This window comes from Papio anubis, chromosome 2, assembly GCF_008728515.1.
Source record: "Papio anubis isolate 15944 chromosome 2, Panubis1.0, whole genome shotgun sequence".
In the NCBI taxonomy this organism is placed as follows: domain Eukaryota; kingdom Metazoa; phylum Chordata; class Mammalia; order Primates; family Cercopithecidae; genus Papio; species Papio anubis.
Genome location: NC_044977.1, coordinates 34,430,759 through 34,444,421, shown reverse-complemented (window position 1 = coordinate 34,444,421; position 13,663 = coordinate 34,430,759). Strand labels below are relative to the sequence as shown.

At 35.0% G+C, this 13,663-nt stretch overlaps 1 protein-coding gene across 28 annotated transcripts in view; it reads left to right on the top strand.

Annotated features, from left to right (window-relative positions):
- The window catches only part of ZBTB20 (zinc finger and BTB domain containing 20), an 816,756-nt gene that overhangs the window by 386,661 nt on the left and 416,432 nt on the right, over positions 1 to 13,663 (top strand). The gene's annotated exons all lie outside the window — the stretch shown is intronic.

Genomic DNA, 13,663 nt, shown 5'->3' with positions numbered 1-13,663 from the left:
TGAAATGAAAATAAGTGACTGGAAAAATAGTGCTTTTGGCTTTTAATAACTATGAAAAACATTGATTTAAAACAAAGGCATAATCATAATTTAGACTAAATTAACTAATTAATAATTACCAGATGCTTTAACAATATAACATCTACATGATACTAGTAATAGGAATAATAATAAAAATGGAAAATCTGGTAATGACACAGAAATTAAATCATATGACTCTCATGTTTTAGAAAATCAGAATTTTAAAATATAAATAAATAAAACATATGTTGCCTTCTAATCTATTCCTTGAACCATGTAATATTGTATTGGTTAGGATTTTTCTCTTACTATATCCTATTTTATTTAAAAATGTGATCCTTAGTATAGGGAATAAAGCTCATAAGAAAGTTTAGAAAATATATTTTTTAAAGGTTTAATTCCCACTGGATCACATTCTGTCCTCAGATTTCAAGAGGCAGCCTCCTTAAAGTTTCTTGTGACTATTTGAGGGCAAAATTTGGTCCATTATTTAGAAATAGCAAAGGGGGCATTTAAAGCATATGTTCAGAGACTTAACCATCTGCTTGCTTTATTATGAATACCGCAGAGTTATGAGAAATTGGAAAGACTCAAAAATTGAACCAGAGTTCTATGCAAAATTTTAAAAATACAGCACTCTGATTTTTAAAAATATGTTTTGCAACCACCTACTTTTGCTAAGTATATCTTATTAGTCCTCTATGTGAGAATAGTATTATTCCACCTTTTTGACATATGGGAAATGAATGGCAAAGTATAGTTGAGTGACATGAACCTATAGAAAGGTAATAGTAATCTTTTCTCTCTGATTTAACCCACTACATATGAATACCTTGTGGAGTTTTAGACTTGTCGTCAGTGAAACTCACAGTGACTTAGAGAAACATTATAAAATGGTGACTGCTGGAACAAAAATGAAGTCCAGCTGCTAGTTTCTGGACTGTCTACAAATGAGTTGCAAGAGACATGCGGAGGCCAGACTAAAGAGAACTTCTGTAATCCAACTGTGATGTAATGAAAGTATGAATCAGCTATTGGTTGCCCATGCTGAGGGGGAAAAGCAACAAAATATTTTTTTAAGTGCAAATTGGCATTATTCCCAGGTGGTACTATATTCCTTTGGTATCTGGAAGGATATGACATTCAGAAATTAATAAAAGAACAAAAATCATCTTTAAGTCCCAGGCATAGTAATATTTCACCTAGATTGGTCGTATAAGGACATATCAATATGAATATAATTGTTAAAATGTCTAATGCTCAATTAGAGTTCTTCTACATTACCTGAGTTTTACTAGAATCAGACTGAGACTGGCTGTATCATTCTCAGAGGAGAATATAGAAAGTAGACTAAATTTAGCCTGAATATAAGTTTTTGTTGTTGAGATGAACTTTGTTGCTTAATGAAAAGCATTTACTTAAAAGAAAATAATAATTGGAAGCAAAGGACTGAAATATTTGGTTTGAAGACTCCAAGTAAAAAATGTATGTGTATGTATCATGTATACTTCTATATTTGTTTAATTAAAAAATGTTTTCAGAAATATACACTTTGTTAGGCTGATTAAGCCAAAACTTTTTTGTGTGTGTAATCTAAAGACTGAACAGAAAAATTTTAAAACAGACCTGAAAGATGTCAGTCAGAACTGAATTAATGACCTGGGGCTGAAAATACCTATGTCAAATTTCATTTGGATTTTTTCATGGTGGGATTTTAATTTTATGTCTCCCTAAATGGAAGTGCTGCAGTCAAGTGAATCTATAGCCCAAAGAATAATGAAATATGTCAATTATTTTAGGAGGTTAGTTTTTATTTTTTATATTGAGTACATGTGATGTAAATACCAAATACATATACACAATATGTTTTTTTGTTTATTTGTCTTATTTACTATTTATTGCTCTAATATGGGAATTAAAATGGCTGACAATGAAAAAATAAACACAAATACATAAATGCAGCAAAATACATGAATTAGAAGTAGGTAAGAAAAATAAAACAATAAAGGAAAGGATATAAAGATGGAGTTAGAAGTGAGGTCAGCATGCAAACTATATTCAGTGAAGTGCTGTATATTTGCCTTTAAACTTCCTTGCAGCAAAAGTTGAAGAGAAAAGCTTGTTACACAGTTTATAACATCTGTAAGCATAAGAAAATAATTTTCATTTTTTGTCTTGAAAATGGCTCTTGAAAAGAGCTCTTAGTTTTCAAAGAAGTCAATGCTAAAGCAGCTGCCACTGTACAGAATTTAAGGCTGCAGATACCTAAAGGTCAGGTCAGAAGCAGAAGCAGTACCTTCCCTGGGACATGGATGTGGAAGTAAACCAAAGTAATCCCCTTTTAATCCCTGGGCATGTGTTTCTAGAGAGAAAAAAAAAAGACACGATTAATGCAGTAATGTTGGTAAGCTAACAATTTGTGGAAAGTAGGGAGTTAAAGGGGGAATTTTAAAAAATTATTTCATGTAAATAAATACATATATATTTTTAGTAGCAAGTGAAAGATTTAGAAGGCATTCACTTTTATAATAACCATTAAAACATGTTATCAAATGAACCTCTTAAATCAACATTGTTTTCCTAAGTTGTTCATAAAACACTGCTGTACTGCTGCCATTCTTCTTCGACTTTTACTTTAAGCAGATTGTCAGTCTCGCTGAAGTTTTAAAAAGAGTCATTTCTGGCTTGAAATTTAATATTTCTTGCCCTTATGTCCTCCCTTGGTTCATTTTGAGAAGTCTTAGCAAATTGCCTATTCTTTTCACAGGTAATTTTGATAGTTAAGTCACATTTAATAGGCTAGTCTTCTCTTCATATTGAAAAGGTGAACTATATAGATTTATTATTATATTACCTTGTAGCCTAGTCCCTGGTAAGTAGTCCAAGGACCAACTGTATCAGGATTACCCAGGGATTACCTATATCAGGATTATCTAGAGCACCTGTTAAAATGGAGATTCCTGAACCCCATTCCAGAATTTCTAAATAAGAAGCTCTGAGAATGTAGCCTGGATCTGCAGTTTAGGAAACTGCCCAAGTTATAATAAAGTTGTTATGTAAGTTGTGCATAATAAAGTTTGAAGTTCACTGTTTTAAAATTGTGACTTTAAACATTTCTAGTATATGAGCATAAAATAGTAGGATTTCTCTACAACCATCAGTGAGGGTTTATTATACTTTATTAACACTAACTAAAACTAACTAATACATAAAACTAATACATAATAGTTAACACTAACTAACACTAACTAATACATAATACTCAATAATATGTGATTGCCTGCTCATAAATCTAGAAACACCTAGACTAGACAAAAACTCTGAATTTGTTTGAACACCCTTAAGCCATATCTCACCATTTTAAAAAATATTATTTAATTTTTAAGTTATCATTTATTAAGAACTACTATATACTAAGTCATATGTTGAGTCTTGATGTTGAGTCCTTGATGCATTTGTAAAATCCTCCAGAGAATAGACCAGTAAATTCAAGACACTTCTTGTAGGAAACTTCTTTCCATAGGGACCTGCACATAATATAAGGGGAGAAACAAGTCATCTGTAAATACCAAGAGTGTGCATTGTCAACTCTAAAATAATTTTTTTTCATCTTTTAGGCTTGTTCTGGTGTATGTGTGTTCTGGGTTATTTCATTGAACTGAGTGGTAGGCACTCAAGATGCTTAGAGCTCTAAGAGGTAGATAAGTAATGGGGTCAATCTTCAAGGGACTTTACATAAAGCAGAGAAGACTGATAATTAACAAAAGTATATGGCCTTCATAAGGTTCTGAGGCAGACAGAGTAAAGAGTGCTGTCCTTCAAAAGGTCAGAGAGTAGAGCAACAGGAAAGGCTTCCCAGCAGGACTTATGTTTTAACTGAGACTAACAACCTAATTGTAAAACAAAACAAAAACATTCTTTAAGTAAAGTTCTGAATTTCCCCTTGATCACCTAAGTAATGTGTCCATGATGAAAATATTTCAGACAATAGGAAAAAGTATTTTTTAAAGAATAAAATCACCACTTAAAGAAACCATTGTTAACATTCTTCAGATACTTTTTTGAGCATGTATTATGTCCTAAGGTTATGCCAACCGGCTACAGCTTCTCAGAAGGGAGCATTTTAATTGGCAGATAGTGTGAATAGCACCAACTCAAACCTTAACTCATTTCAGCTGTCTTCAGATTTGGCTTACAGACCAAATGGGCCCCAACCCTAATGATGTAGATAAAACAACACAAATGCAGTACTCTCTTGAACAAACACCATAGCACCTGCTATAACCCCCACCTAGAGTAGATATGAGAGTCAGATTCCTTGGGTTCCAATGCAGACTTGTACCTCTTTTCTATCTGTGTGATCTTGACCAAATTTTTGGATTTCTGTATCTCAATGTGCTTTTCTGTTAAATTGAATTTACGGTACGTACTTACCTAATGTAATATTTTGAGAAATGAATAAGATAATACATGTAAAGTGCTACTCACAGTACTTGGCACATAGTAGAGTTCAATAAATGCTATCTATTATTTATTGGTGATTACTAGTATTATCACTACTATTACAGTTATTTTTATTACCAGAGAAACTTGCTGAAAATATATTTTGTCCAGTACAACTCCATTATTATTACTGACAAAACAATTCAAGACACATTTCTTACTGAGAGTGGGTCAGATATATTATCTTTGCAACACATATTAAGAATCTGGATTTTATAGATGAAAATTATAATATGATTTAGCTCAGTAGATAAATGACATTATGTGGACTAAATTTCTGTTTCTAGATAGAAATAATGCCTAAAAGTGCCTTAAATGCCTTTCATGTCACATATCTTGTTTCAACAATTTGTGATTAACTTGGTTTGTTTTATTAAAAGAAAATTGTAAATCCAACACTCTGATGTTTTCCAGATAGTGCCACCTTTCTTTATTCAATCAGTGATGGAAAATGATAAGAAATACAGTTTTACGTAAAGAGGGTATCTTCAGGAAGGAAGAGATTCTAGTGGTCAGATCTGTGATTTAGCATAATAGCAAACAAAGATAACTATCCTAGCAACTGCCACATAGTAGGTGACTAAAGAATTGAAGTATATTTTATAAGAAAAAGCATACGTCAATCCAGGTGTTACGTGGAAGTGGAAGTGATTTTAAGAGAATGCACAAATTATATGCTCATGGACAAGTTACTTTTTGTGACTAATTCTTCAAATGGAAAATAAACCAATAATATCTTCATTACATGGTGAGTGTGTATAGTCCTTGGTAGAGTTCTTGGAACATAATAGATATTTAATAAATAATACCTGCTAACAACAGAAATAACCACAACAATAATAACACATGAAAATCCTGTGTATAATGGCTATAAGCTCATTAATATATAATACATATGATTTGTATGCATTGATACATAAATAATAACATTTTAAATTGCTTTGCTAATGTTTGACACACGGTAGGAACTTGGTGTAAATTTGATCTATTTAAATACCTTCATTAAAAGATTGCTTTAGTTATTTTAGTTAAATGAAAACACAGTTCAAAAATCTAAAACTAACTTAATCCTTTGGAAAATGAGAATAAAAGCAAAGGCTACCTAAGGATTTGTTACTGAAATGGTCAAATAATTTGGGCTTAATGCAAATAAATAGCAGGCATACCACTCTATTTCAAAGAGCAGACAAAGAGAATTAACTTGGAAAACTCTTAGGTGACCCCTAATTTGAATCTTATTAATTGGAAGCATTTTAAAGCTCAAAAGGCTGTTATTGCTAGTTACAGTGGTAGCTACATATGGAAAATGGCTGCAGAGATTCACAATACAAAAATAGTCCATTGCTAAATTCAAAATTCTGTTAATGTCACAAACAGTGGGACGTGAAACACAAATGAATTGTGATGACAGTTGAGTACCAAGCCGCCTATTTTTTCCCCCTCAGAGCTGCCCATATTTGGCTTTATATTTTCCTCAGCCCTGATTTAACCCATAAATATTTGTATTTTCTTCAGCTAGCCTCACCTTGGAAACTACTACTTAAGCATTTTATTCCTAAGTGTTTCTCAATTCCTAGGAATTCTGCTTTATTGCTTTTCTTCCTACAGATATGCATTTTAAAATATTTCTTTACCTCTTGCTTTAGAGTCAGATTTTGAATCTTTTTTCACCTATAGTCTGATGAGGCTCAATGTTGCTCTTTACTCTCCCATTTCTCCTCAGTGTTTACAGTGTCATCTGTAGGCTAGGGCCTGTTTCTTCTCCGTGTTGCTTTGACTTGGGGTACTTGCTGTCATCCTGATCATCTGCATTTATTGGCTACCATCGTTTTTTAAAAACTGGCTTTTTAAATGTCACTCTTACCCTTTATGATAGAAGGTCTTTATGATCCTGGATTTGGGGAGCAAGACTTATTTTATGAACCTACTAAAGCTCTCTTATGGTTCCACATAACCATAAGCTAGCTTGACCTTTGGGAAATGTCATTAAAAAATCTCTAAAGAGTATTGCTAAAATGACCAAATTATTTAGGCTTAATGGATTTTGTAGCATGGATACCAGACCTACTCACAGAGCAACAGTCCTGGCTGAATATATTTTATCTGGATTTTACTGCATGTGGTGACTTGGCTGCCATTTATTGAGTGACCTCTCTGTGCCAAGCATTTTACATTTAATTCTTAAAACAATTTTGTGAGATGGGTACCATTATCTTCATTTAATAGGTAAGAAAATCTTGACCTAGAGAGGCTAAATGACTTGTTGAAAGGTGGAAATGGGATACAAACCAAAGTTTCTAAGACTAACATTCATCCTTTTCTCCATTTCCTCATGCTTGTGCCTGGTTATATATTTATATTATTGGTAATGGGAAAGAAGTTTATAGTATAATTCAGTTGGAGGCATAGCCAATTCCTTCTTTCCTTTTCTTCTTTCCTTCTTTCCTTTCTTCTTTCCTTCTTTCCTTCTTTCTTTCTTTCCTTCTTTCCTTCCTTCCTTCTTTCCTTCTTTCCTTCTTTCCTTCTTTCCTTCTTTCCTTCCTTCCTTCCTTCCTTCCTTCCTTCCTTTTCTTTGTTTTCTTTCTTTTCTTTCTTTCTTTCTCTGAGTCTCCGACTGTCACCTGGGTTGGAGTCCAGTGGTGCCATCTCGGCTCACTGCAAGCTCCGCCTCCCGGGTTCAAGTGATTCTCTTGCCTCTGCCTCCCAAGTAGCCGGGATTACAGGCACCCACCGCCACGCCTAGCTAATTTTTTTGTATTTTTAGCAGCGTGGGGTTTCACTATGTTGATCAGGCTGGTCTCAAATTCCTGACCTCGTGATCCGCCCGCCTGGGCCTCCCAAGTGCTTGGATTACAGGCTTGAGCCACCGCGCCCAGCTGCCAATTTCTTTAAAACAAAGTGATGGTGAGATTTTGCTATGTTGTCATGTTATAGAAATACGAATCCAAGGCTATGGATTCACTAGATCTCCAGTAGCAAACGGTACATAAGTATGGGCGACATCCTTTGATTTTCCTTTTGGTTTTGGAGGACACGTTACTGTCAATTTTGAAGAAACTAAAGGACTTAAAATGTGTGGCCTATGTACTAGGCATTTCCGACTTCTCGCCGAGTGCCTCCTGTGACTTGTCCTACCTCTTCCTCCAAAACAAAAATCTAATTATTCTTAGCAAACATATCCTATAGACCTTTTTCCCACCAAATTTCCTGAAGAATTGTTTTTGTTATAATTATTTAGTGCCTTATTACAGTGGGCAATTAAAGCATTTTAAATGCATCCATCATCAATCTATATGTTTATCTTATGAGGCATTAACACCACTTTACTTTTATACAGCACTTTGCAGTTTACAGCTTGGAACATGTATACCCCCAAAATAGCACATTGCCTTTTCATCAGAATAGGGATATCTAATTTAACAATAGTTGCCACATACAGTGAAGCAGTGGGAAGACTGGCCTTCAAACCAGTAATCTTCATTGTCTAGGGAAGTGCCCAAGCCTGGCTTTCCTCTTTGCCTTTATGCAATTGGACCATTGAGTTCACCAGATTGCACCCCAAACTCCATTATTTTGCTTTAAACAAAGACTGAGAGTTAGTGTAGACTAGTTTGTAACTTTGCCACCACAGGATTTGTGTCAGAACCTCTAAAAGGAGCTCCTGAAAACTCTGAAATTGAGGAACTTTTATTAGAGACAGAGAGAGAGAAAGCAAAATGAAACCCAAGAAGGAAATGGAAGGAAGGAAGGAAGGAAAGAAGAAAGATGGAAAGAAAAGAAGGAAGAAAGAAAGAAAGAGAAAGAAAGAAAGAAAGAAAGAAAGAAAGAAAGAAAGAGAGAGAGGGAGGGAGGGAAGGAAGGAAGGAAGGAAGGAAGGAAGGAAGGAAGGAAGGAAGGAAGGAAGGAAGGAAGGAAGGAAGGGAGACAAAAACCCCAAAACCATCTTTTTTCAAATATTGCCTTGAAAAAAAAAACTATAAAAAGTTTATGTTAAGATTCTGGGTTTTTGGAGTACTCATGATGAGTGCTTTTCCTGGGCAGCATCTCCCATTTTCACCCTTCCTCTGGTCACATTGAATGTTCAATTTCCTTTTCTCACTCTGACAGTTACCAATGTTGGTATGTCTTCATTATTATTTATTACTTTAAATTTAAAGCAGAGTAGTTTTTTCTCACTTTTTGAAAATTAAATAAGTTTTATTGTGTCTGTATCAAAAGTCACTATATAGGTCTGTTCCCAATCTTGTTTTTTAAACAAATGAATATTGCTATATTTTAAAAATATGAATGTCTTTTTATTTTATTTTACTTTTTTGAGACAGAGTCTTGCTCTGTCACCCAGGCTGGAATACAGTGGCACAATCTTGGCTCACTGCAACCTCCATCTCCTGGGTTCAAGCGATTCTCTTGCCTCAACCTCCTGAGCTGGGATTACAGGTGTACGCCACCACGCCTGGCTAATTTTTTACATTTTTAGTAGAGACAGGGTTTCACATGTTGGCCAAGCTGGTCTCGAACTCCTGACCTCAGGTGATCTGCCCGCCTCAGCTTCCCAAAGTGCTGGGACTACAGGCATGAGCCACTGTGCCTGGCCAAAAATATGAATATATTTGGCTATTTGCACTCTTTCACTTAATCCCAAGGATCTTCAACTTTTATTCTTCTCTTTAAAATATTGAGTCCTGGAAATATAAGTGAACATGACAGTTCTAAAAGATTAGTATTTTAAAAATTATAGTTTGCTATTCTCAGGTTTGTTCAAAATTGACTTTCTGACATACTATATTGTTTTCACAAATGTAAGCTTTACCTAGGTAGTAAGACATATTCACAGATAGTTATTATCAAATATATAGAGAAAAAATTCACATATATATGTCCCATTCCCTTCCCACTCCTTCCTGAGTTGTTGACATGAGAAAATATTTCCAACAGTGGGGTATCATTTGCTTGGTGAATTTTAACGTTTGCATGAGATGAGATGATGTTCATGTTTGCGAAAAATACTGAAGACTTCTGACCTCTTTCTTTTTAGCTGCACATGGCTCAATCTAATAAATTTTCAATATAGATTCCAATATGGTTATAATCCCAATCATACCACATTTTAAAGCTCTATTGCTGACTGTGTTTCTCTGCTAGCATGACGCCACAAAGAAAATGAAACCAACCCAAACAAAACCCTCCTTATAACAGAAAGTAAAATGAAGCTTGTAACAACTGTTTTGAGAAATGATTTGGACAGTGAGGAACAACCAATTTTTCAAACACTGTTGTAGCCATTTCAAGCTGTAGTGTGGAAAGTGTATGCAAGAAATCAATAAAGGGAAAAGATCTCTATCTCACACAGATGAAACCTAACAATACCGTTAAGACCAATTATCTCTCCATGCATCTGTTATCGCATTCCACTAAAAGGTGTCGGAAAGAAAATCAGCCAAATTCTACTAGAACGAAGTGTCCAGACAAGTGAGTCCGTAAATAATTAAAAAAAAAAAAAAAAAACTACAGTAGAAAAAGGGGAATGGGGGAAAAAAGATTAAGCACTTAACATGTTGAGTATATACCCAAAGCAGAAAACTCAGTGAGGGAAAAACTTGTCCTTCAAAAGAAGATACTTTCTATCCTCCACCAGCAACACAGAATTGATAGTCTGATAATAGAAACCTTTTAGGTAGGGGTAATGGGAAGAACACTGTCTTCCCAAAGGCTTCAGTAGATATTCAATTGCCCAGGGCAATCTGATCAGCACGACCTCGTTTCTAGAATTGAGTAAACCAAATCAGGATGAACCGCACATGGTTTAATAGTTAACTTTTAGAACAAGGGGCAGGGAGATGCTTTTATGCCATAGGCCCAGTGTTCATTCCAATCTCATTACTAAAGTCTGTTCTGAGAGCATTTACAGCTTTCCGGAGAGTCTGAGTTTGGCTGAATCCTGAAGGTGGAAATGTAGCTTAATGACCTCCTTATCCTGGAGTCTCCCTTAATACAGGTGAATTTTTGTGATAAATCATTATCTAGAATCCAAAGTGTTGTATTAATATCATCATTATTACTATCATTATTATTAGCCCTTTCTTATGTTGTTAGTTAGCTCTCCATTTTCCTATTTTAGGAATAGGTGAAAGTTTTGTGAATATGCAGTTGCTTTCTCTGAGTTTCTTTGAAACAGTTTATGTCTTCTTTCAAGTTGGAAATGTGAGATATTTTGAATTATAGTTGGATGTGCAAGTCCAGTCCTGTTTTTAGAGATCAGGAACAGAAAAGGTTCTACAAACAATCCTTTATTTGACTAAGAGACAGAACAAAGGAAGGGAGAGAATTGTATCTTTGGGTGATTCAATCTTAGGTGCTCAATATTGATTGACTAGTGGTCTTTTTATCCTGGCCTCTGTTTTCTCAGATTCCTAAAAAGACTCTTCCCTTATGTGTAAGAGAAACTCCCTCTTAGCATCTTCTCAGTCTCTTCCAAAGAAGAGTAACCATGGACGAGGATTTAGCATACCTAACGAATGGGCAGTGGGCTATGAATAAGTATTAAGGGAAAATAACAACAAGAAAATTGAGAGCAGATTCACGGTAAGCATTGTTTGTGGAACTGTTGGAAGGATCTGGTGTGTAGTTGATGTTGTTGTTCTAAACTGAGCAGCAACAGTAACAACAAACAACAAATCATACTTCCCACTCTCTTCTTCCTTTCCATTCAAAAACAACCATCACTATCACAATAGCCCAGTAGACAAAATAAAAGCATGTCTATATTTTTGGTATATTACTGTATATCTTAATTGTAGTTTATCTGCCACACATTAACAGAGTTATTTATCCCTCATGTTTTTCAAAGATCACCTTTGCGCATGTCTGCATAGCTGTTCTAATAGTGTTACTATTGTCTCTTCTTCATTATCTCCTTTATTTGAGTTCTTTTTTTAATGTATGCAAAGAGACTCTTTTTCTAGGCTCTTTGCACACATTCACCATTGCACTAGGACAGATGGGTGTTTTTTTATATAAAGCCTTTTAAAGTGAGAAAACAAGAATAGATTTTGAACAATATTTTACCAGTATTATTGAAAAATTAGCTACTGTATATTCTATATACACACACAGCAGCTGCATAAAATGCAAATTCTATTCATGTCTGATCTCTTCTGCATTTATATGGTGACTATTGCTGTAGCACCTAAGCACTTTATGTTATTTCCTCTTATTATTATTTACCACCTGATCATTCCAGAGTGCTTTTTACAATCAGAGAATTTCATTAACAGCCCATTCCCTCGCTCTTTGTTTTTCAGCAACCTTGCATGTAAAAGTATCAAGCATCTTGGTAGCTATATCAGATAAATTACAGTAAAAAGATAGAGTGCTTCTGACAGGAGGGCGGGGATAAAAACACCCTAAAGCATCTCCTAAAATTTGGTTTGTGTTTTACGGTATCCAAATAATGTTATACAAGTCTGTAATTTAAGTGAAAACCAAACCACTAGATAAGCGCTTTTATTTATCATGGTTTCCACCATTGCAGTAATCGAAAGTGTGAGGTGAGGAAGAGGAATTCTGTCTGCACTTCATAGATAGAGAGGACTGGGCAATTGCACTTTCTTCTCACTGTGGAAAGCTTGTGATTCTTATTGACTCTTGAGCTGCCTTTAGCCCAGAGGTATAGAAGTCAATCTGTTTTAAAATCCAAAAAGCTACTGTTATATTTTTTAAGCTAAGAGGATAGAAACATGTTTATTAAAAGGTTCTTTGTGATTATAGATGAAAGTGCGTGGTTGGTACCTTAACAGTTTGATTGAATAAAAATCAAGTTCACACTGGGGTTTCCTTCTCAGCTCTACTCCTTGCTTTCTCTTTGACTCCAAGCTAATTGCATAACCTCTGGTTGACTTGTGCCTCGTCTACACATTCAAAGTGAAATTCAGAAATGAGGTTATTATCTAACTACTGTAGGCTGTAACATTATTTCTCTAAAATATCTCTGTGAGAGAATTTGAAATTTCTGATTTAAGTAGACAGTAATAAAAACTGACAATTGTGTGGACCATCTCCTTTTATCCTTAGATAAAAACCCCATGGAGGTGGATACATCAGAGTCAGCTGGAGGTGGTCAGAATCATTTGCAATGTTTGTTAAGACACAGATTACTGCCCCTTCACCAAGTTTCTGATTCAGAATCTAGAGTAGGAACTGATAATTTCACTTCTGATATGTTTCTAGATGATGCTGATGGGGACCAAATTTTTTGGATCACTGCCCTAAGGATGGCTTAAATACATAGAGAAAAAGAAATCAAGGCTCAAGTCATGGCAGTAAATTTGTGTCTATACTCTGCCACTTTACTTTTGGCCTCAAGTCATTGCGGTAAAGTGGCAGAGTGTAGACACAAATTTAGGCCTTCTGACTCCAAATTTTACTGTCTTCCTACTACAGACATTTTCTTTTCATTTCTACTAGAGACATTTTCACTTTACTTTAATGTTTTGAATGACTGTCAGTTGTCTTGAGATCCTAAGTGAAAAAGCATTGTAAAGAGTGGTAATTGGATGTTTTCTCCTTACATCCAGTAGCTACCCTATTGCATTTGTGAAAGGAGAGGAGGAAGCCACTCCAAATTTTAGTGATTAGCTTTGGTATGAACAGCTTTTAAGGCCAGCTTTATACTTCACTTTTGGGGATGAGAGTAATAAATGTAAGTCTTCTTTGTATTCATTCATCATAACCTGTACGTGCGTATGAACAGGTTTCTGTTTGATGGACTTATGACCATATTCTGCTGTGACAATGCTTTGTAAAAAAGTTTTCACATGTATATTACTTCTCCAATAGTCATAATAAAAAAAAAAGTGTCAAAGTGAACATGATGGGGCAAGGGAAAAACCACTGCAGAGAGACTGAGGACACTTGAGTCTTGTGCTGCTTCACATATTTGCACAGATCTGCTGGCCTCCATGGGAGACACAAAACAATTCTTCTTTACCCAAGCTATATGTTACAGTCACCCAGAAAAGCTTTGAAGCAAACACCCACATCAGGGCGCAGGTACAAGAAACTCTGATTTAACTGTTTTGGGGTAGGGTCTGAGTCTCAGTAGGATTTAAAAGCTTGTCAGGTGATTCTAATGTGCAATCGG